The sequence below is a fragment of the Dasypus novemcinctus genome, chromosome X (assembly GCF_030445035.2).
Source record: "Dasypus novemcinctus isolate mDasNov1 chromosome X, mDasNov1.1.hap2, whole genome shotgun sequence".
Taxonomy (NCBI): Eukaryota; Metazoa; Chordata; class Mammalia; order Cingulata; family Dasypodidae; genus Dasypus; species Dasypus novemcinctus.
Genome location: NC_080704.1, coordinates 54,950,844 through 54,975,245, shown reverse-complemented (window position 1 = coordinate 54,975,245; position 24,402 = coordinate 54,950,844). Strand labels below are relative to the sequence as shown.

The 24,402-nt window shown below is 40.9% G+C and overlaps 1 pseudogene; it reads right to left on the bottom strand.

Moving 5' to 3' along the window:
- Positions 1-1,919: 1,919 nt before the first annotated feature.
- On the bottom strand, positions 1,920-6,562 carry LOC101422531 (CCR4-NOT transcription complex subunit 7 pseudogene; annotated as a pseudogene).
- Positions 6,563-24,402: the final 17,840 nt, after the last annotated feature.

Genomic DNA, 24,402 nt, shown 5'->3' with positions numbered 1-24,402 from the left:
TACCCTTTGTGTCCCTAACATCCCCAATGTTTGATACCCTTCAGGTTTACCACACTTGAGGAGGAATGCCTGGAATTTTTCTATGCTCTGCCTTCTCATCAAGTTCTGATGATCTTGAGAAACCTCCATTCTGGCCAATCAGGAGGCTGTACTACATCTTAAAATCCCTGCCTTTGCCCCCTCATTCTGGCAGCAGCTGTACCACCTTCTCCCTCCCTTGCTGTCCACCTCTTCTTTTTAAACCATTAAATTAAAACGTATATACAGAGAAGTGTGTATATCATAGGTATGCAGCTCATTGACTTTTTTTTTTTGAGGTACCAGGGGTTGGAGATTGAACCTAGGATTTCATTTATGGGAAGCTGACACTCAATCACTGAGCCACATTGGCTTCCTTGAGTTGGTTTCTTCATTTGTTTTGCTTGTTTGTTTTTAGTTTTTTTTTTTTTTTTTTCAGGAGGCACCAGGAACCAAACCCGGGACCTCCCATGTGGGAGGTGGGAGCTCAACTGCTTGAGCCACATTTGCTCCCCTCATTGACTTTAAAAAAGATTCATTATTATTTATTTATTTCTACACTCCACCACCCCACCCCACCCCACCCCACCCCACCCCACCCCACCCCCATTGCATGTACTTGCTTTGTGCTGTGTCCTTAGGAGGCACTGGGAACTGAACCCATGACCTCTGATGTAAGAGGGAGGTACCTAATCGTTTGAGCCATCTCCATTCTCTGCTTTGTTGTGTCATTATGTTCTTTTCTTCTTGTGTTTCTTGTTATATCATCTTGTTGCACCAGCTCGCTATCTTGCTCATTTTCTCTTAGGAAGCACAGGGAACCTCTGGTCCCTGCTTTGTTGTGTCTCTCATTATGTTTTTCTTCCTGTGTCTCATGTTGCATCATCTTGTTGTGTTAGCTTGCCACACCTGCCCATCACACCAACTTGCTGTCTTCTTTAGGAGGCACCGGGAACTGAACCATGGACCTCCCATGTGATAGGCAAGAGCTCAGTCATCTGAGCCACTTCTGCTTCCCTCACTCCCCTCATTGACTTTTTTTTAAAAGATTTATTTATTTATTTTTAATTTATTTATCCCCCCCCTTGCCACTTGCTTGCTGTCTGTTCTCTGTGTCTATTCTCTGCACATTCTTCTGTGTTTGCTTGTCTCCCTTTGTTGCATCATCTTGCAGCACCAGCTCTCCGTGGGTGCGGGCTGTCAGCTCTCAGCAGGTACGGGCCATCAACTCTCTGCAGGTGTGGGCTGCCAGCTTGCCTTCACAGCTTGCCTCCCATATGGTAGACGGGAGCCCAATCAGTTGAGCCACATCCACTTCCCCCTTATTGACTTTTTACAAACTGGACACACATGTAACCAGCATCCAGGTCAGGAAACAGGATGTAGGAGAAGGGGAGTGGATGTGGCTCAATCAGTTGAGTACCTGCCTCCCACATTGGAGGTCCTGGGTTTGGATCCCAGTGCCTCCTAAATAAAAAAAAAATATAGGGTAGTAGGTGTAGCTTAGTGGTGAATGCCTGCTTTGGGTCCCAGGTTCAATCACTGGTACCTCCTAAAAAAAAAAAGACTACATCCCAGAAGCTCCCCTAGGCCCTCCCACCCCCATCCCTAGAATACCCACTCTCCTGACTTCTAACAATGTAGGTTAGTTTTGTCTTATTTTGAACTCAATAGAAGTGGAATCACATTTTTATGTCCAGCTTCTTTCATTCAGCACAGTGAGAGCCACCTTATTACTTACATCAATAGTTTGTTCATTCTCATTGTTATATCCCATTATATGAATAGACCACACTATCCATTTTACTGTGGATGGGCATGTGGGTAGTTTTCTGTTTTGAGATATTAAGAATAATTCTTCTATCAACCTTCATTTACACTGCTTTCATGGACATGTGCACTCATTTCTCTTGGGCATAGACCTAGGAATAGAATTGCTGAGTCATGGGGTAGCCATATGATCAGCTTTAGCAAGTAATGCTGATTTTCCAATCTATGCTTCCTCCCGGTGGCGAACGTACTTCCTCACCAACGCTCGCCATTTTCCATTTTTTTTTCTTCATTTAAGCCATTCTGGATGGTGTCTGGTGTTTTAAGGACCACACTGGGATGAAGGGATGGAGGTTGACTGCCTATTGTGTGCCAAGGTTTGTGCCAGGCACTCACAGATGCCAGGATGCCTGCCCTCAGCAATTTCCCAGGCAGGGGGGTGGGGGACAATGTGGATGGTCAGAGAACTGAGACAATGTTTGCCCTACCACTTTGACCCCAAGGACATTGGAACCTTCATGTTTTGGATCCAGCTTTGCTCCATCATTGTAACAGATACCAACCTCCTTCTTCCTTCAACCTTACATTCATTGAGCATCTCTTATGTGCAAGGCCCAGTGAATAAGACCCAACCCCTGTAGCAGACACTTGCTTCCCTGCATATATCCCTGTTGGCAATGACCAGCTCCCAACGGCCAAGGTCTGCAGCTTTGCAGAGCTTCCTCTCTAGTTGCCTGTAGTCCTGGCAGGAAGTGCCAGGAAATTAACACTCCCTGGGAGCAGCCCTCAACCAATGACTGGTGAGAGCTGGTGGATAAATACCCCTACCCTCCGCATCCCCAGATAGGACAGTTGTAAAGTGTTTTCCACTGATGGCTGGAACTCCCCAATGGGGATCCAGTGTTCTCAATGAAAGGTGGACCTGCAAAATTTGATGCTGACATTATTAGACTTGGTGAAAACTGGTCACAAGTAAAGCTCAGAATAATAGAAGAAGTTTATTCAGCAAATATTTATTGGGTGCCAGGTACTTGTAGGCAATAGGGGTACAGCAGAAAACACAAGAGTCAAAAGTTCCTGCTCTCATATTCTACCAGGGAGAAATAGACAATAAGCAACACAATAAATGAATATATTACCTGCATGTTAGGAGGTGATAAGTAGGCAATTCATTAAAAATAAAGCCAGTAAGGGGAACCAGGAGTGCAGGGAGTGGGAGGTTGGAAAAGCTTGACTTTTATTAAATAGAGCAGACAGCTTAGTCCTTGTTGAAAAGGTGCTTTTTTTTTTTTTTTTGAGCAAAGACGAGGAAGCAAAAGATGAGCTACAAGAGCATTTCTGGCAGAGGGAACAACCAGTACAGTGTCCCAAGCAAGAAAGTGTCTGAGATGTTCAAGGAGCAGCCTGATGGTTCCTCAGAAAGTTAAATACGAAAAACCATATGACCTGGAAATCCCACCTTTAGGTATATACTCCAAAGAATTGAAAGCATAGAAGCAGAGACTTGCACAGATATTGGCAAACCAACTTTCATACCGCTATTATTCACAATTCCCAAGAGGTGGAAGCAACCCAAATGTCCAGCAACAGATGAATGGATAAACAACTGTGGTATATACAGACCATGAAGTATTATTTAGCCATACAAAGGAATGAAGTTCTGACAAATATATAGATGAACCTTGATGACATCATGTTGAGTGAAGTAAGTGATACAAAAGGACAGATACTGTAAGATTCTACTTACGAAAGTAACTAGACTGGGAGGTGGCTGTGGCTCAATCAGTTGGGCTCCCGTCTACCATATGGGAGGCCCTGGGTTCACGTCCTGGGGCCTCCTTGTGAAGGCAGGCTCGCCCGCCAGCGCCACGGAGAGCTGACTCAGCAAGGTGACAACATAAAATGGAGACAAGCAAAAAAACACAGAAGAGTGCGCATCGAATGGACACAGAGAGCAGACAACAAGCAAGCTGCAAGGGGGGGTAGAATAAATAAAAATAAATACACAGAAGAATGCACAGCAAATGGACACAGAGCAGACAGCAAGCAAAAAAAAGTAGAGTACATGTTACCAGGGGCAGGGGGAGGAGAACGGGGAGTTAATGTGTCATGGATACAGTTTCATTTTGGCATGTTAAAGTTTTGGTAATGAGTGGTGGTAACAGTATTTGACACTGAATTTATGTAACACCACTGAACTGTATCCTTGAAAGTAGCAAAAATGGAAAATGTTATGTTGTATATGTGTTACCACAATTTTTTAAAGGGGACAGCATTGCAATGGCAAATACAGGCCATTATACATTTTATCAAAACCTATAGAAGTGTGCGGTGCAAAGCATAAATTATAATGTAAGCCATAGTCCATGGTTAGGAATGCTTCAGTGTGTTCATCAGTTGAAACAAATGTACCACACTAGTGAAAGATGTTAATGAGGGAAAGTGTGAGAGGGGGAAGGAGTGGGATGTATGGGAATCCTCTATATTTTTTAATGCAGTATTTATGTAATCTAAACCTTCTTTAAATATAAAAAAATAACTTAAAAGGGGGGGGGGGCAACCTAAGGCCAAGAAGATATCTGGGGGAAGCTATAATTGGTTAAGTTTAAAAAAAAAAAAAGATTTATTTATTTCTCTCCCAGTTGTCTGCTCTCTGTGTCCATTCTCTGTGTGTTCTTCTGTGACTGCTTCTATCCTTATCAGCAGCACTGGGAATCTGTGTTTCTTTTTATTGCATCATCTTGTTGTGTCAGCTCTCTGTGTGTACAGTGCCATTCCTGGGCAGGCTGCACTTTCTTTCACGCTGGACGGCTCTCCTTACGGGGCGCACTCCTTGTGCGTGGGGCTCCCATAGGTGGGCGACACCCCTGCGTGGCACGGCACTCCTTGCCCGCATCAGCACTGCACATGGGCCAGCTCCACGTGGGTCAAGGAGGCCTGGGGTTTGAACCGTGGACCTCCCATGTGGTAGGCAGATGCCCTATCCTTTGGGTCAAGTCCGCTTCCCTAATTGGTTAAATTTGATGCAGATATGAAAATGTATTATGAAAAAAATCATCGCTCTAAGTATTAACTAGAAAATGATTAGTCCCACTGAAAATAATTTCAGAACAATGAAAATGACAAAAGTTGGTTGGTCGAATAATTAAATTGGCTCAGGGAACTTCAGGACAAACTTTCTTAACAGAAATTCACCTGAGTTGGTATAATTCCAGCTTTAAATGTCAATATTGGATAGCAGAGCCAACACATCAAAGGTGCACGTGAGTCATAGGGGCAAATCCAGGGCCAATTGAAGGGCCAGGGTCCAGGTAAGACAGCCTGGAATCAACAATTATGACCTGCACATTAACGCATTCAATCATCTGTTCACTCATTCATCACAAATATTTACCAAGTACCCACTGTGTGACAAGGAATACAGCAGTAAATAAAATAGGCAAAAATTCTTGTCGTTTTGGTGCTGATTTCTAATATAGGGAGACAGATAATAAATGTAAAAACAAAAAAATATTTGGCATCATCAATATAATCCTCAAAGACTATTTTAGTTTGAAAAAGGCCATTCCTGTAAGGAGAGAATCAGATGTTGTGGTCTACCTGTTCCAGCTCTAACTGCTTAGAAAATTCCAGTAATCCACATTTGAGATTTTTGCAGTGCTCAGTGAGGTACTTCACATCATAAATGACAGGAAAAAGCAATCAAAGAAGTCAAGTCCCTCTTCAGGCAAATTAGAGTTGGTCAGGATTTTGGTTGAAGAGCCAAAGTCACAACTACTATAAAATGATAACCATTTTTCCCCATTCACAGAGGACCACTCTGTGGGCAGCGGCGGGCCTCCAGGAGGGTCGACGTGGATGGCCGGGCGAGCTCTCCAGACGGGGGCTGCCTAGCGGTCGAAGGAGAGGAGGGGATTCGGCACGAAGCCGTTGGGCCCTCTCTCTCTCCGCTCAGGCACGGGGGACGCGCGGTGCAAGCAAAAACACCACGGAGACGAGGTCTGGGCACAAGTCTGCTTTATTGTAGAAGGGGACATGGTTTTATAGGGTCTAGGGATACGTAAAGGGACTTGATTGGTGCCGGCGGGTGCTGTTGCTTGCGTAGACGGTTACTGGACAGTAGGCGGTTACTGGACAGTAGGCGGTTACTGGACAGTAGGCGGTTACTGGACAGTAAGCTGGCTAAGGGGTTAGGAGCAAGGGAGGGGAAGGGGAAAGTGTGGGCTGTCTAGATAACGGCTAGGCGGAAGATGGAGAAGGAGAGAAGGAGGGGCAGCGCCGGCTGCCAATACTGGGCGGGAAGGAGACGGGGACACCACTCCAGTTGTCATAGAAAAGTTCTGCAAAGTACTGGATCTCAGTTCCTTCCTCCATGTTTTTTACATGGGATACCAGATGTTTGTTAGTTGCTCTACAGAATCCTGGGTATACATGTCCTCCAGCAAATTAAATTAAAAATTCAACTGCCACGTTGAAGCGCCTGGATATTCTGCTTGCTCATTCATAAATGTCAGTCCTGGTTGCATTATCTTTAACAAGTTCACTTAGCATTGCTCCTGAATTCCCCAAGGAACCTTGCAACCACACATGGAAACTCTGTCCATAGCAATGTAATTATATTTTTGTATAACTTGGATCTCTTTATCCAAGTTGCAAGCCCAAATTTCAGACAGGTTCTTTGGCTACGATCTTCAGTTCCCGCTGGCATAGTGAGGGCATAAGATGCCAAGCCTCAAAATGTTATACATGATTGAAGATTCGTTTCATTAACTACTTGGTCCTTTATTTGTGTACTTGTTTCCCAGAGCTCGCATTCCTTCTTCTCTTCCTAGTCTTGGAGACAGAGCCCCACACTGGTGGCGGTGGCGATGGCGGCAGCAGATGCCGGGTAAACACCTCTTGCCTAGCCAGGGAGAAAGGGGAGCCAGAACTGTGCTGTACTGCTCTGGGCCGGCGCTTCTCCATCCATTTTTTCTTCTTTATTTTTTATTTAAAAAATAATTTATTTCAACTTCAAAAAATAAAATTAACAGACAAAAGGCGGCTTAACAAAGGATAGAAGCATTATTTTTAAAACCCTGTCCAGGTATATTTATATTATTTAATCCTAATAATAAATGCAGTAGTTTCTCCAGTGTTCTGAAAGATAAATGAGCACCCATTGGTTAAATGACATGACCAAGGTCGCCTTGTTAATAAAGAAAATGAAAGAAAAAAAAACCCTGATCATATTCACATCTTATAAAACCAAATCCCATCTTCTTTTATTTACCTTTAGCATTGCTAGTGATATAGTACCTTCTTTGCCCTTGCTACAAAAATATTACAGTATTACTGTTAACTATAGTTCTATAAGTTACATTGGTTTTATTTTTCTTATGTATCACCACATTCTTAACACCTTGCAATAGATGAACTTTCTTATATTTGTATTATTAACTACAATCCTCATCTACCACCGAAATCATTCTACTATTACAGTCTTTGGATTACCCTCTAGCAGTCTTTCAGTTAACATTAACCTCCCTAGACTACTCCTTTCATCCACAATCACATTTATAGATCAAGTGTTAGTTATATTCATTGTAATATATTACCATTAACTCTATCCACTTTCACATATTTACAATTAACCTTATTAAACAGTCTACATCCATTCAGCATTAGCTCCCCCTTCTCAACCCACATTCTGTCTCCTATTCTCTATAGTTTAACTCTAGAAGTTTACACATCTTTAGTTCATATTAGTGAGACCAGACAATATTTGGCCTTTTGTGCCTGGCTTAACTTCACTCAATGTAATAACCTGAAAGTTCATCCCTGTTGTCATATGCATCCCAAGTTCATTTCTTCTTACAGTTGAGTAGTATTCCATCATATATATATACCATATTTTGTGTATCCAGTCATCGGTTAATAGGCACATAGGTTTCCATCTTTTAGCAATTGTGGATAATGCTGCTATGAACATTGGTGTGCAAATAATAGTTCTTGTTCTTGATTTCAGTTTTTTAAAATATATTCCTAGTAGTGGGATTGCCAGATCATAAGGCATTTCTGGATTTAGCTTCCTGCAGAACCACCAAACTATCTTCCACAGAAGCTGCACCATTTTACACTCCTACCAACAATGGAGTGTTCCTATTTCTCCACATTGTCTCTAGCACTTGTAGTTTTCTGTATTTTTAATAATGGCCATTCTGTAAGGCCTGAAGTGATATCTCATTGTAGTTTTCATCTGCATTTCCCAAATAATGATGTTAAACATTGTTTCATGTGCTTTTTGGCCATTTGTGTTTCCTCTTTGGAAAAAAAAAAGTCTATTCAAGCCTTTTGCCCATTTTTAACTTGGGTTCCTTTTGTTTTAATCATTGTGTGATCTCTTTATATAACATGGATATCAAACCCTTATCGGATATATGGTTTTAGAAAATTTCCTCCCATTGAGTAGGCTGCCTTTTCACCTTCTTCACAAAGTCATTTGAAGCACGAAAGTGTTTAATTATGAGGCGGTCCCATTTATCTATTTTTTCTTTCATTGCTTGTGCTTTGGGTATAAGATTTAAGAAACCACCACCTACCATAGGATCTTTTAAAAAAATGTTTATTTATTTCTCCCCCTGCTCCCCCCTTGTCTGCTCTCTCTGTCCATTTGCTATGTGTTCTGTGTTGGCTTGTATTCTCATTAGGTGGCTCCAGGAACCTATCTTGGGACCTTCCGGAGTGGGAGAAAGGCCATCATTCTCTTGTACCACCTCAGCTCCCCGATCTGCTGCATCTCTTTTTTTAAGATTTATTTATTTATTTCTCTCCTCCCCACCCCCACCCCGGTTGTCTGTTCTCTGTGTCTATTTGCTGCGTCGTCTTTGTCTGCTTCTGTCGTTGTCAGCGGCAGGGGAATCTGTGTTTCTTTTTGTTGCGTCATCTTGTTGTGTCAGCTCTCCGTGTGTGCAGCGCCATTCCTGGGCAGGCTGCACTTTCTTTTGTGCTGGGCAGCTTTCCTTATGGGGTGCACTCCTTGTGCATGGGTGCACATGGGGCTCCCCTACGCGGGGGACACCCCTGCGTGGCAGGGCACTCCTTGTGCGCATCAGCACTGTGCATGGGCCAGCTCCACATGGGTCAAGGAGGCCCAGGGTTTGAACCATGGACCTCCCATGTGGTAGACGGGCACCCTAACCACTGGGCCAAGTCCGCCGTCTGCTGCATCTTTTAATATCTCTCCTCTGTGTCTGTTTTTGTTGCGTCATCTGGCTGCACCAGCTCTTCACGTGAGCCAGCACTCCTGCAGGGGGCAGCATTCCCGCACCGGGCAGTACTTTGCGCAGGCTGGCACTCTGCATGAGCCAGTTCGCCACACGGGCCAGCTTAACTTCACCAGAGGCCCTGGGAATCGAACCCTGGACCTCCTATATGATAGACAGGAGCCCAGTTGTTTGAGCTGCAGCTGCTTGCCCTAACATAGGATCTTGAAGATGTTTCCCTATGTGTTCTTTTTTTAAAAATTTTTTAAATAAAACTTTTAAAATTAAAGTTAATAGATTATATAGAACATTACACTAAAAAAAATAAGAGATTTCCATATAAGTCACACCCCACTCCCCTACCCCCATCATTTTTGTAAATTGTATTTTTTTGAAGATACATACATCACAAAAAAGGTTACATTATAAAAAACATAAGAGGGTTCCTCCATCCCCCCACCCCATTCCTCCCACATCAACAACCTCCCCCAGCATTGTGGCACACTCATCGCATTCGGCGAACACATTTTGGAGCACTGCTGCACCACGTGGATAATAGTTTACTCTGTAGTTCACACTCTCCCACAGTACATTCAGTGGGTTATGGCAGGATATATAATGTCCAACATCTGACCCTGCAATATCATTTAGGACAACTCCAAAGTCCCAAAAATGCCCCCTCATCACATCTCTTCTTCCCACTCCCTGCCCTCAGCCACTACTGTGGCCGCTTTCTCCCCGCCAATGATACAATTTCTTCTATTAGTAGTCACAAGAGTTTTATAGTGGAATATCAGTAAGTCCACTCTAATCCATATTTTATTCCTCCATTCCGTGGGCTCTGGGATGGTGATGTCCACTCCACCTCTATATTGAGAGGGGGCTTAGATTCCACATGGATAAGGGAGTTGAGATGGCGCAAGAAATTCCACATGGATGATGGATGCAATTCTCCTGCTTGCAGTTGTAGGCACTCTCAGTTCCCTGGTCCCTATGTGTTCTTCTAGGAGTTTTATCATTGTCGCTTTTATATTTAGGTCCTTGATCCATTTTAAATTAATTTTTGCATCAGGTGTGAGATAGGGATCCTTTTTCTTTTAGATATGGATATCCAATTCTCCCAGCACCATTTGTTGAATAGACTATTCTGACCTGGCTGGGTGGGTTTGACAATGTTGTCAAAAATCACTTAACTAGGGGAAGCAGGTGTAGTTCAGTGGTTGAGCGCCTGCTTCCCACAAATGAGGTCCTGGGTTCAATCCTGGTACCTCCTAAAAAGAAAATATCACTTTACCATAGATGTGAGGGTCTATTTCTGAACTTTCATTTCAATTCCATTGGTCAATCTATCTTTATGCCAGTACCATGCTGTGTTTTTTTTTTTTCAACTGTAGCTAAGTAATATGCTTTAAAGTCAGGAAGTGAGTGTCTTCCAACTTTGTTCTTTGTTTAAAAGATATTTTTGGCTATTTGGGAGCCCTTACCCTTCCAGATTAATTTAATAATTGGCTTTTCCAAGTCTGCAAAAAAAAAAAAAAAAAAAAAAAGAAGGCTGTTGGAATTTTTATTTGGATTGCACTGAATCTGTAAATCAGTTTAGGTATAATTGACTTCTTAATTGTATTTAGCTTTCGAATTCATGGACACAGAATATTCTTCCATTTATTTATTCTTCTTTGTTTTCTTTTAGTAATGTTTTGTAGTTTTCTGAATATCGGCCATTTATGCCCTTGGTTAAGTTTAGTCCTAAATATTTGATTCTTTTAGTCACTATTGTAAATGGAATTTTTTTCTGGCTTCCTCTTCAGTTTGGTCATTAGCAGAATATAGAAATGCTATTGCACCTGATTCTATAAGCTACCTTTGTTCCTGCTTTGTTGTATCTCTCATTGTTTTTCTTCTTGTGTCTCTTGTTGTGTCATCTTGTTGCATCAGCTTCTGCACCTGCCCATCACGTCAGCTCACTGTCTTGCTTGTCTTCTTTAGGAGGCACTGGGAAATTCTGTTCTCTGCTTTTGGTGTCTCTCATTATGTTTTTCTTGTGTCTTTTGTTACATCATCTGGTTGTGTCAGCTTGCTGTACCTGCCTGTCGTACCAGCTCATTGTCTTCTTTAGAGAACTGAACCAGGGGCCTCCCAAGTGGTAGGCGGGAGCCCAATCACTTGAGACACATCTGCGTCCCTTGAGGAGTTTTTTTAAAAAAGATATTTATTTATTTATCTCCCCTTCCCCCCCACCCCGGTTGTCTGTTCTCTGTGTCTATTTGCTGCGTCCTCTTTGTCCGCTTCTGTTGTTGTCAGCGGCATGGGAATCTGTGTTTCTTTTTGCTACATCATCTTGTTGTGTTAACTTTCCATGTGTGTGGCGCCACTCCTGGGCAGGCTGCACTTTCGTGCTGGGCGGCTCTCCTTACGGGGCACACTCCTTGTGCGTGGGGCTCCCCCATGCAGGGAAACCCCTGCGTGGCAGGGCACTCCTTGCACGCATCAGCACTGCTCATGGGCCAGCTCCACACAGGTCAAGGAGGCCCGGGGTTTGAACCGCAGACCTCCCATGTGGTAGACGGACACCCTAACCACTGGGCCAAGTCCACTTCCCTTGAGGAGGTTTTTAATGACTGTTTCAGTTTCTTTGCTAGTGATTGGTTTGTTAAGGTCGTCTATTTCTTCTAGGGTTATTTCCTTTTGAAGGAGCTTTGATAATCTGTGTCTTTGAATGAATTTGTCCATTTAATCTATGCTGTGGAATTTATTGGCATAAGGTTGTTCATAATATTCCCTTATTATCCTTTTTAATATCTATAGAATCTTTCACCTCTCTTATTCCTTATATTGGCAATTTGTCTTCCCTCTTTTATCTATTTAAAGAAACATGTTTTGGGAAACGGACTTTGGCCCAGTGGTTAGGGCGTCCGTCTACCACATGGGAGGTCCGCGGTTCAAGCCCTGGGCCTCCTTGACCCGTGTGGAGCTGGCCATGCGCAGTGCTGATGCGCGCAAGGAGTGCCGCGCCACACAGGGGTGTCCCCCGCGTAGGGGAGCCCCACGCGCAAGGAGTGCACCCATAAGGAGAGCCACCCAGCGCGAAGGAGGGAGCAGCCTGCCCAGGAATGGCGCCGCCCACACTTCCTGTGCCGCTGATGACAACAGAAGCGGACAAAGAAACAAGACGCAGCAAAAAGACACAGAAAAACAGACAACCGGGGGAGGGGAGGGGAATTAAATAAATAAAAATAAAATCTTTAAAAAAAAAAAAAAAAAAAAAGAAACATGTTTTGATTTCATTGCTTTTTTCCTATAGTTTTCTGTTTTCTATTTCATTGATTTCTGCTGTGATCTTTATATTTCCTCTCTTCTGTTTACATTAGCTTAAATTTGTACTTCTTTCTCTAGTTTCTTAAGGTGAAATCTGAGGTCATTGATTTGAGAACCTCACTTTTTTTTCTAACATGGGCATTTTGTCCTGTAAATTTCTTCATATGCACTACTTTTGCAGCATCCCAGAAATTCTAATATGTTTTGTTTTCATTTTCATTCAGTTCAAGATTCATTCAAAGTTCTCTTTAGATTTCTTTGATCCATGCATTATTTAAAAGTATGCTATTTAGTTTCCAAATATTTGGGGATTTTACAAGGATCTTTCTGTTATTGAATTCTAAACTCACTCCAATGTGGTCAGAGAACATTGGTCAAAGAACATTTTTTGTTTGACTTGAATAGTTTTGAATTTATTGAGACTTGTTGACAGCCCAGAATATATCTTGGCAAGTGTTCTGCGTACACTTGAAAAGAATTTGTATAATGCTTTTGTAGGATGGGGTGTTCTCTAAATGTCAATCAGGAAGGCTGGTTAATAGCGTTGCTCAAGTCTACAGTGTCCTTGCTTATATTCTGACTACTTGTTCTATCAGTTATTGAGAGAGGCATATTGAAATCTCTGACAATAATTGTGATTTTGTTGCTTTCTCCTCCCAGTTCTACCAGTTTTTGCTTCATGTATTTTGAAGCTCTGTTTTCAGGTATATAAATGGTAAGGATTTTAATATTCTCTTGACCTTTTTATCCATGAAATTTACCTTATCTAATATTAATAAAGCCTTTCAAGCTTTATTGAGTAAAATTAACATGATATATCTTTTCTGTCTTTTTTCTTTAACCTGTTGATGTCCATACTTGAAGAGTATTTCTTTTAGGCAGCATAGAGTTTGGTCTGGGATTTTTATCCAATTTGACAATCTCTTCTTTTTAACTGGGGGTATTGAAGCCATTTCATTTAATGTGATAATGATATGGTAGTTAGGATTGCTTCTTTCACCTTGCTATTTGTTTTCTATTTGTTCCATCTGCATTCTTTGTCCACACTTTCATTTTTTCTGCCTTCAAGAATAATTGAATACTTTCTGTGATTCTATTTTATCTCTTTTGTTGACTAATTAATTTGCTTTGTTATTTTAGTGGTTTATAGTATACATTGTTAACTTATCAGAGTCTGATTTCAAGTGATACATCACTTCATGTATAGAACAAAAAGATCCTACAATAGTATACTTCTGTTTCTCCCATTCTGGCCTTTATGTTATTATTTAATGCATTCTAATTTTACATATGTTATAAATCCCATGATAAATTATTTTTGTTTGTTTAGTCAATTATCTTTTAAAGAAATTCAAATAATAAGAAAAAAATCTTATATATTTATCCATATATTTACCATATCCAGTCATCTTCATTCCTTTGTGCAGATTTGTATTTTCAGTGGTATCATTTTCCTCTTGCCTGATGTATTTCCTTTAACATTTCATGTAGTTTAGATCGTCTGTTGATGAGTTCTGTCAGCACTTGAAAGTCTGAAAAAGTCTTCATTTCACTTTAAAAATTGTTCTATTAGAGAATTTGTGGGTTTACTGAACAATCACACATAAAATACATGATTCCTGTATACCACCCTATTAATAACATCTTGCATTGCTGTGGAACATTTGTTACAATTAATGAGAGCATGTTTTTATAATTGCACTATTGACTATAGTCCATGGTTTAACTTAGTGTTCACTGTTTATGTAGTTCCATGGACTTTTTCAAAAATTTGTATTCTGTTACCCTATATACAGCCTAATATTTCCCCCTTTTAACCACATTCAGATATATATTTCAGGGCTGTTAATTACATTAATTCTGTTGTACTACCATTACCACCATCCATTAGCAAAACATTTCCATCATTAAAAAAAGGAATCTTGTACATTTTAAGCCTTAACTTCCAATTCCCTATCCCTGCCCCATTCCCCTGGTATACTGTATTCTAGATTCTGACTCTATAAATTTGCTTATTCTATTTATTTCAAATCATTGAGGTCATACAATACTTGTCCTTTTGTGTCTGGCTTATTTCACTCATCATGTCTTCAAGGTTCATTCATATTGTCACATGTATCAGGACTTCATTCCTTTTTAATGCTGAACATATATACTACATTTTATTTATCCATTTATTAGTTGATGAACACTTCAGTTGCTTCCATCTTTTGGCAACTGTGAATAATGGCACTGTGAACATCAGTGTGTTAATATCTGTTCAAGTTCCTGCTTTCATTTCTTCTGGGTATATACCTAATACTGGGATTACCAGGTCATACGGTAATTCTCTACTTAGCTTTCTGAGGAAACACCACAGTGGCTGCATCATTTTACATTGCCATCAGCAATGAATGAGTGTTTCTATTTCTCTGCATCCTCTCCAACACTTGTTATTTTCTATATTTTTAATAGCAGCCATTCTAATGAGTATGAATTTGTATCTCATTGTGGTTTCGATTTGCATTTCCCTGATGATTAATGATCTTGAGCATCTTTTTATATGCTTTCTGGCCATTTGTATATCTTCTTTGGAAAGATGTCTGTTCAAGTCTTTTGCCCATTTTTAAAAATTGGGTTGTCATTTTGTTGTTGAAGGATTTCTTTATGGATTCTGAATATGAGACTTTTATTGGATATGTGGTTTCCAAATATTTTCTCCCATTGTGTAGGTTGTCATTTTACTTTCAAGATAAAGTCCTTTGAGGCCCCAAATAATTTAATTTTAATACGTTCCATGCATCTGTTTGTTCATTTGTTGCTTGTACTTTGGGTGTAAAGGCTAAGAAACCATTGCCTAACAGAAGGTCCTGAAGATGCTTCCCTGCATTTTCTTCTACAATCTTCTTTGGTCTATATTGAGTTGATTTTTGTGTATGGTGTGAGGTAGGAGTGCCCCTTCTTTTTGCAAATAGAGATCCAGTTTCCCAGCACCAATTGTTGAAAGTACTATTCTTTCTCAATTGACAGGTCTTTGTCCTCTTGTGAAAATTCAGTTGGCCATAAAATGTGAGGGTTGATTTCTGAGCTCTCAGTTCTATTCCCTTGGTCCCTGTGTCTACATTGTGCCAGTACCTTGCTGTTTTCATTACTGTGGCTTTGTAATAAGTTTAAGATTGGGAAGTGTGGATCCTCTAACTTCATTCTTGTTTTTCAATATGGCCTTAGCTATTCTGGGCTCCTTATCATTCCATATAAATTTGATGATTGGCTTTTCTATTTCTGCAAAGAAGGTTGTTGGAATTATGACTGGAATTACATTGACTCTATAAATCCCTTTGGGTAGAATTGAAATCTTAATGATATTTAGTCTCCCAATTCATGAACATGGAGCGTTCTTCCATTTATTGAGGTCTTTGATTGCTTTTAGTGATGTTTGTAGTTTTCTATGTACAAGTTGTTTACATCCATGGTTAGATTTATTCCTAGATGTTTGGGTTTTTTTTTAGTTGCTATTATATATGGATTTTTTTCTTGATTTCTACTTCAGATTGTTCATTGTTCGTGTACAGAAACACTGTTGACTTGTGTGTTGATTCACCTTTTCACTTTGCTGAATTCATTTATTAGCTAGGAGCTTTGTTGTTGAATTTTCAAATTTTTTTGTACATAGGATCATGTCATCAGCAAATACGGAAAGTTTTACTTCTTCCCTTCCAATGATGACTTTTATTTCTTTTTTCTTGCCTAATTGCTCTGGCAAGAACTTCCAGTACAATATTGAGTAACAGCAGTAACAGTGGACATCCTTGTCTTTTTCCTGATCTTAGAAGGAAAGCTTTCAATATTTTAAGTAATATGTTAACTGTAGACTTATTCCTATATACCCTTTATCATGTTGAGGAAGTTTCCTTCTATTCCTAGTGTTCTAAGTGTTTTGTTTTTATCATCAAGAAAGGGTGCTGTATTTTATCAAATGTCTTTTCTGCATCAATTGTGATGATCACGTGGTTTTCCCCTTCATTCTGTTAATGTGTGGTTTTCATAAGTTGGTATTCTTATGTTGAACCAACCTTGCATACTAAGGATGTAGATGCAAAAAAAACTCAACAAAACACTAGCAAAAAGAATCCAACAATATATTAAAAGAATTATCCACCATGATCAAGTAGTTTTTTTTGCATCTATGTTCATAACAGATAATGGTCTGTAGTTTTCTTGTGGTATCTTTATCTGTCTTTGGTATGAGGGTGATGTTGGCCTCATAGAATGAGTTAGGTTGTGTTACTTCCTCTTCAAGTTTTTGGGAAGATTTTGAGCAGAATTGGGTTAAGTTTTCTTACAGTGGTTAGTAGAATTCTCCTGTGAAGCCATCTGGTCCTAGGCTTTTCTTTGTTGGGAGATTTGGGATTACTGATTTAATCTCTTTAATAGTAATTGGTTTGTTGAGATCTTGTATTTCTTCTTGAGTCAATGTAGACAGTTTGTGTGTTTCTAAGAATATCTCCATTTCATCTAGGTTATATAATTTATTGGCATACAGATGTCCATAGCATCCTTTTATGGTCCTTTTTTATCTCAGCAGGGTCACTAGTGATGTTCCCTTTTCACTTCTGATTTTCATTATTTTTATCCTCTCTTTTTTTCTTTGTTAGCCTAGATATAATTTTGTCAGTCTTATTGATCTTTTTAAAGAACCAACTTTTTAAAAAAATTTGTGCCCCATTTCTGGGCAAAATAGTTACATTTTATTGGGGAGTGGGCTTTTAAAACTTTACGTTATGCATATTTGCAAACATACAAAAGTAGATGAAAGAGTATCACAAGCCCGCATATCCTCCTAGCTTCAGCAATAACAGGTGGCCGACTGGTTCATTTCTACTCCCACCAGTCTTTTTGGTTTGTTTGATTTTTTGAGATACCAGGGCTGGGGATTAAATCCAGGACCTTGTATGTGGTGAAGCTGTCACTCAACCACTGAGACACATTTGCTCCCTTGAGTTGTTTTTCTCATTTATTTGCTTGCTTGTTTGTTTTTGTTATTGTTGTTGTTATTTTTAGGAGGCAGCAGGGACAAACTCAGGACCTCCCATGTGGGAAGCAGGCATTCAACCACTTGAGTCACAGCTGTTCCTGCCCTGAGGATTTTGAAGCAGATCCCAGGTTCAAGTCAGGGTTACTTGGCAAATCTGCTTTATTGGTGGATACTTCTAACAAGAGGCCCATGGCATCTGGAAGAACCATTTTTTGTTTTTGTTGATTTTCTCTATTGGTTTTCATTTAATATTTCATGAACTCTGCTCTAATGTTTATTTCCTTCTGCTTTCTTTGGATGTAGTTTGTTCTTCTTTTTCTAGTTCTTCCAGTTTTGAGGTTAGGTCTCTGATTTGAAGTCTTTCTTCTTTTTTGATGTACACATTTAGAGCTATAAATTTCCCTCTCAGCACTGCCCTCACTATATTTCATGAGTTTTGGTATGTTGTATTTTCATTATTATTCATGTCAAGATAATTCCTAATTTCGCTTCTGATTTCCTCTTTAGCTCATTGGTTGTTAAAGAGTATGTTGTTAAATTTTCGTATATTTGTGAATTTTCCATTTCTCCTTTTGTTATTGATTTCTAGCTTTAAAATTTATTGAGACTTGTTTTGTGACTTAAATTATGGTCTATCCTGGAGAGTGATCCATGTGCTTTCAAGAAGAACGTGCATTCTGTTTTTCTTGGGTGTTTTGTATATATCTATTAGGTCTAGTTGCTTTAGACTATCATTCAAGTTTTGTATTTCCTTATTGATCTTCTGACTAGAGTTTTATCCATTATTAAAAGTGGTGTATTAGGGAAGTGGCTGTGGCTCAATCAGTTGGGCTCCTGTCTACCATATGGGAGGCCCTGGGTTTGTGTTTGGGGGCCTCCTTGTGAAGGCAGGCTTGCCCATTGACTGGTCCACAAGCACTGCAAAGCACTGCCTTGTCTGCAGATACCGTGGAGCCCTGCCTGGCCTGCAAGTGCCACAGAGAGCCAACTTAGCAAGGTGATGCAACAAAAAAAGAGAGACAAGCAAAAAAAAAAACAACACACAGAAGAGCACACAGTGAATGGACACAGAGAGCAGGAAGCAAGCAAGCTGCAAGGGGGGAGTGGAAATAAAATAAGTAAATACAGGCACAGAAGAAGACACAGCGAATGGACACAGAGCAGACAACATGCAAAAAGCCACAAAGGAGGGGGATTAAAAAAAAAAGTGGTGTATTAAAGTCTCCTAATATCTTACTTCCTAGAAGATGGTGGAGTAGGGATCTCCAGGATCCTTCCACCAAAACAACTATTAAACAGGCAGGAATTGCCTGAAACAACTAGTTTGAAGTTCTGGAGGCCAGAAGAACACTACAGCATCCAGGGAACAGTGGGAGGAAGAGGCTGATAAACTAGAATAAAGAACAGTAAATTGCTCTCTCCACACATGGCGCTTGAGGTCCAGCCTTTGGCTAACTGCTGATGACAGAAAGGGACATAAAAATCCTCTTCCCCAAGAACAGGGGTGAGCATGGCCGAACACTGATCATGGCTTTTTTTTTTTTTTTAAGATTTATTTTATTTATTTCTCTTCCTTTCCCCCCTGTTGTCTGCACTCTGTGTTCATTTGCTGTGTTCTGTGTCTGCTTGCATCCTTGTCATGCAGCACCAGGAAACTGTTGCTTTTTTGTTGTGCCATCTTGCTGCGTCAGCTCTCCGTGGGTACAGTGCCACTCCTAGGCGGGCTTCACTTATTTTGCGTGGGGCGACTCTCCTTGCAGGGTGCACTCCTTGCGTGTGGGGTTCCCCTATGCGGGGGACACCCCTATGTGGAACGGCACTCCTTGTGCACAGCAGCACTGCGCATGGGCCAGCTCATCACACTGGTCAGGAGGTCCTCGGTTTGAACCCTGGACCCTCCATATGGTAGGCGGACGCTGTGTCAGTTGAGCCACTACTGCTTCCCTGATCATGGCTTTTGATTAGTGAATTCAGATCCCTGGGGGCCTGGATCTGAGGGCAGCTATTGTTTCAACTTACCCTGTACAAAACCAGTGGCAGCCATTATTTGAACCCCACCGTGGACAAAAGGGGCTGCAGCCATTGCTTTTTAAATTTTTTTTTAATCTCAGATTTTAGCATCAGCATTCAGATTAAAAAATTTTTTTTTATTTTTATTTTTTAAATTTGTCTTTATTTTTTAATGTTACATTCAAAAAATATGAGGTCCCCATATACCCCCCACCCCCGTCACCCCACTCCTCCCATAACAACCACCTCCTCCAACATCTTGGGGCATTCATTGCACTTGGTGAATACATCTCTGAGCACTGCTGCACCACATGGTCAATGGTCCACACTATAGTTTACACTCTCTCCGAGTCCATCCATTGGCCATGGGAGGACATACAATGTCCAGTAACTGTCCCTGCAGTACCACCCAGGACAACTCCAAGTCCTGAAAATGCCCCCACATCACATCTCTTCTTCTCATTCCCCACCCTCAGCAGCTACCATGGCCACTTTCTCCATCTCAATGCTACATTTGCTTCCATTACTAATCACAATAGTTCCAGAATAGAGTATCAGTAAGTCCACTCTAATCCATACTCTATTCCTCCATTCTGTGGACCCTGGAATGGTTATGTCCACTCCACCTCTGTATTGAGAGGGTTCTTAGATTCTACTTGGATGATGGATGCAGTTCTCCTGTTTGCAGTTGTAGGCACTCTTGGCTCCCTGGTGTGGTGGTTGACCTTTTTCACCTCCCTGTTAGCTGGCTGAGGTAAGTCCAATAAACCAGAGGGTAGGAGTTGCAAGTTTGTTGAGGCTCAGGGCCTGGCTATCACATGGACAGTCCAGAGATTCAGGTCCCCTGAGTATACACTAAACCCCAGTGCTAACCACAGGTCTGGTAAAAGTGACAGGAGAGGCTTGTGAAAAAGATCATATCTGAATCCAACTCCATCACACTCAGGAACACAAACGCCAAAGTAGGGCCAACTGAGATGACATCAGTGTCCATCTGCCATGACCATAGAACCTGTGGGTCTCTGTAGCCCTCACAAGAACCTGGGGTTGTATCTACTTTAGCTGTCTCTGGGACTCTGCTGAGGTGTGCATAAGCATTACCCCTCTGATGACCTCCTGGCTCTTTTTTGGGGACTCATAGCCATACGAACTCATTTGTCCTTTCCATTTCCGCCTTTTATTCGAGGTCAAAAAGCATTTTTAACTCCTGATATTACATGTAGGCTGAGATACTCTGCTGGTCTGAGTTGACCCTTTTATTCAAGGTCGTTCTCCAGCCACATCATCAGCTGGTACTTGGTAGTAATCCCTCAGTACCAGGGAGGCTCATCCCTAGGAGTCATGTCCCAAACCGGGTGGGGGGTGGGGGAAGGCAATGCATTGACATGCTGAGTTTGGCTTTGAGACTGGCCACATTTGAGCAACACGGAGGCTCCCAGGAGATAACTCTTAGGCACCCTGCAGCTCTAGGTTTAGTTCTTATTTCAGGCACACAGGCTCACAAACATAGTCATTAGCATCAAGGGCTCATTGTTGGACCATCCTTCCTTATCGGTCTTAGCCATTGCACTCGGGGAATTGTTGCTGTTCCATTAGGGAATGCAACAGAGCTCCCCTGGCTAGGAACTCAGCACTCCCCCAGCTGTTGTTTCCAACTATAACCACTATGAAAATATCCAAACATTTTTATGCACCCCGCACATATGCCCTGGAGAACTCCCTCCAAACCATGCGCCCCCCACCAATAACACCCCACACCAGTATTCCTCCCCTGCTACCATCAAACCCCTCTGTGGCCCAAAACCTCCCTGAAAATGAAGCCCAATGTATTGCCAGATTCCGTTAATAGTAAAATGTAATATAGTGATGGGTTTAAAGGTTAGATATGGAATACATACTAATTTAGAAAAATTAAAGTAAAAATAAATTGGGGTATCAAAACTTTAAAAATGAAACAGCTTTATTTTTGATGTTTTGCCTTCTATCACAGCAATAAGTATTGCCCTGTATGCACATTGGCAAGGCAACTTCTTCCATCTCTTCCTCAATGTCTACATTCTTTCTTTATCTTTTTTTTCTAATTATTAAGCTTGTCATTCACAAAAGTTTTAGACCACAGTAATTTATATATACAATATCCGGTACTCCCACAGATTCAACATCAGATACTTTGTCCCTTCCCCAGCAATAATCTTTTTACATGTTCATACTATGTTTACTGCAACTGATGTACAGATATTGAGACAATAGCTTTCAAACAAGGTTGCACTTGGGTTTACATTGTGGTTTATATTTTATAATTTTCTAAATTTTTAGTTATCTTATATTTTACATTTTAGCCTATAGGCTCCTATACATTTAAAAAAAATTTTTTTTTTCAATTTCTCTCCCCTTTCCTCTCCTCCCCAGTTGTCTGTTCTCTGTGTCCATTCACTGTGTGTTCTTCTGTGATCACTTCTATCCTCATCAATGGCACCAGGAATCTGTGTTTCTTTTTGGTGCATCATCTTGCTGTGTCAGCTCTCCGTGTGTGCGGTGCCATTCTTGGGCAGGCTACACTTTCTTTCGCGCTGGGCGGCTCTCCTTACGGGGCGCACTCCTTGTGCGTGGGGCTCCCCTATGCGGGGGACACCCCTGCGTGGCAGGGCACTCCTAGCATGCATCAGCACTGCACATGGGCCAGCTCCACATGGGTCAAGGAGGCCCAGGGGTTTGAACCGTGGACCTCCCATGTGATAGGTGGATGCCTTATCCATTGGGCCAAGTCTGCTTCCCCCTATACATTTTTGGTGTAATTTAACATGTCCTATATCCATCCTTGCATAATCTTGTGGAACACTTCCATTGCCCCACAGTTACACTGATTCCATCTATTCAACACCTCTTTCCCCCTCCCCTCAGGGCCCACAGTGACAATCACTCTTCATTGCTTGAAGGGCCATGTTCAGAGATACTTGCAAGAATGTTGAGGGCTTAACATGCTCGACTGCCCTACTGCATTGGGAGCCACGATTTCTCTTGAGAGATACAATTCCCTCTATTTGAGAACATCAGTCCTCCCAGGATGTGGTTATACCTTCACTCTCATTGTATGGGTCTCCATCCACTGATATAACCCACTATGACAAAATGAGCACTCACACTCCCTAGAAGCCTATCCTGTGTCAGATTCTCCCCTTTAAGCATCTTAAACAGGTAACTTTCCTTATTATATTTTTGAAAAAGTTTTCTCAACGTTATACTCTCAACCACATACCTGACAACAACCCTCCCCCCAATTTCTTGGGCCATATTACCCATCTTCCCATCCCTAGCCCCCTCAAGCCCACAAAGCCCCACCCAAAGGTATCCCTATGCCCCCATTTTATCCCTTCCCTGTACAAATACTTACCTCCAGCTTATAGATTTCACTCACAAACTTCCTCTACCCCCCAAATTCCTTTAAGCCTATCATCTGGTCTCTAGCTCTCTGAGGCAGCTTGGTTTACTTATTTCGTATCGGTGAGGTCATGTAGCATTTGTCCTTCAATGCCTGGGTTGCTTCACTCAACATAAGGTTCTCAAGATTCATCCATGTTATCACATGTGTTTGTAGTGTATTCGTTCTTAAAGCTGAGTAGTATTCCATTGTATGTATATACCACATTTTATTTATCCATTCATCTGTTGATGGGCATTTGGGTTGATTCCAACTTTTGGCAATAGTGAACAATGCTGCTATGAACATTGGTGTGCATATATCGGTTTGTATCCTTGTTTTCATTTCTACTGGGTAAATGCCCAGCAGTGGAATAGCTGGGTTATATGGCAAATCTATAGCTAGCTTTTTGAGAAACCGCCAAACTGTCCTCCAGAATGGCTGGATCCTTCTGCATTCCCACCAGCAGTGGATGAGTATTCCCATTCCTCCACATCCTCTCCAGCATTTGTAGTCTTCTGTTTCTTTCATAGCTGCCAATCTTATGGGAGTAAGATGGTATCTTATGGTAGTTTTGATTTGCATTTCCCTAATAGGTAGTGATGTTGAACATTTTTTCATGTGCTTTTTAGCCATTTGTATTTCTTCTTTGGAGAAGTGTCTGTTTAAATCTTTTTCCCATTTTTTAAATGGGTTGTTTGTCTTTTTATTTTCAAGATATAGGAGTTCTTTATATACATAGGATATAAGTCTCCTATCAGGTATATGGTTACCAAATATTTTCACCCATTGTGTAGGCTCTCTTTTCACTTTCATGACAAACTCCTTTGAGGTGCAGAAGCCTTTAATTTTGAGGAAGTCCCATTTATCTATTTGTTCTTTTGCTGCTTATGCTTTGGGTGTGAAGTTCATGAAGCCATTTCCTATTACAAAGTTCTGTAGATGGTTCCCAACATTGCTTTCCAAAGTCTTCATGAACTTAGCTCTTATATTTAGGTCTTTGATCCATCTTGAGTTGATTTTTGTATAAGATGTAAGTTGATAATCCTCTTTCATTCTTTTACATATGCATACAGTTCTCCAGGTACCATTTGTTGAAGAGGCCATTCTCTCCCAGTTGAGAGGGTTTGATGGCCTTATCGAATATTATATGACTGTACATATGAGGATCTATATCAGAACTCTCAATTCGGTTCCATTGGTCAGTGTGTCTATCCTTGTGCCAATACCATGCTGTTTTCACTACTGTAGCTTCGTAGTTTGTTTTGAAGTCAGGTAGTATGATTCCTCCAATTTCGTTTTTCTTTTTCAATATGTCTTTGGCTATTTGGGGCCTTTTCCCTTTCCAAATAAATGTCATAGCTAGTTTTTCTAGTTCATTAAAGAATGCTGTGTTGATTTTTATTGGGATTGCATTGATTGTGTAGATCAGTTTTGGTGGGATAGACATCTTAATAATATTTAGTCTTTCTAACCGTGAACAGGGAATAGTCTTCCATTTATTTAAGTCTTTGATTTCCTTGAACAGTGTCGTGTAGTTTTCTGTGTTTAAGTCTTTTACATCTTTGGTTAAATTTACTCCTAGGTATTTGATTTTTTAATTTACTATTATA